The following is a 1,052-nucleotide window of genomic DNA, read 5'->3' as shown; positions in this document are numbered from 1 at the left end:
CTTAGTTTGGGTTTAATTTGCTCTCCTATTTCAGGCTTGTATCTTAGTCATGCCCCTTTGCACAATCCTTATGTTGCTTATTTGAGCCCTCCTACCTTTTATTTCAAATCGTTTTCATCATATGTTTGTATTCTTAGAACCAGCATATTACTTATTTCTTTATTAGTATATTTGTTTTCTATTTCTTTGATTTCTGCATGATCTCTAATATCTTCTTCTTTCTACGTTCTTCGGACTTATTTTGTTCTATTTCTTCTTAAATTGAACACATTAATTTTGAGTCATTTTTCTTTCCTAATATGAGATTTTTCCATTTTTATTAAATCACACAGGTCTTAAAATTCAGTATTTTCATTATTGTCTAGGTCCAAGTATTTGAAAATTCACAATATAGTTTTTTTCCTCGACCCATGGGTATTTAGAAGAATGCTACAAAGTTTTCAAATGTATGGCAATTTTTTCAATTCATGCTTTTTATTGACTTCTAATTTAATTGAGAACGTGGCCTGAATGATACAAGCTTTTTCAATGTGTTGAAACTTACTTTAATTTTCTTTTGCCTTAATACATGACAAGTCTTTGTAAGTGTTCTCTGTGCTCAGATATCGGTGTTCAGTGTGTGAACTTTCTTTTGGACATCTTGTTCTCCTCAGATGTTTGACTCATTTCCCCTGTGAGCTCACATTTCCATGGGATCATCAGTTTCCCCAGCAGGGAGAGGCGTGAAGGCCTGGATCTTTGTGCACTGTCTGATGATTGTAGAGATTGGGTTGGGATTGAAGTACCTCAGGGCAGGGTTCTTGGTGATGAAGTCTGGACTCAATCTCTTTCATTCTCGTATTCTCATTCACTGTCAGTGAATGCTCCCCTCAGGCACCCCTCAGAAATTCAGTCTCAGGCTCTGAGCATTTCTTTGCTTTGTTTTTTTGTTTGTTTGTTTGTTTGTTTAGAGACAATGTCTCACTCTCTCACCCAGGCTCACCCAATCATGGCTCACTGTAATCTAAATTTCTAGGCTCAAGCAATCCTTCTGCCTCAGCCTCTCAAGGAGC

Source organism: Propithecus coquereli, unplaced genomic scaffold, assembly GCF_000956105.1.
Source record: "Propithecus coquereli isolate 6110/MARCELLA unplaced genomic scaffold, Pcoq_1.0 Scaffold6, whole genome shotgun sequence".
Taxonomy (NCBI): Eukaryota; Metazoa; Chordata; class Mammalia; order Primates; family Indriidae; genus Propithecus; species Propithecus coquereli.
The sequence above is the reverse complement of the archived record's forward strand: the minus strand, read 5'-3'. Positions refer to the sequence as shown.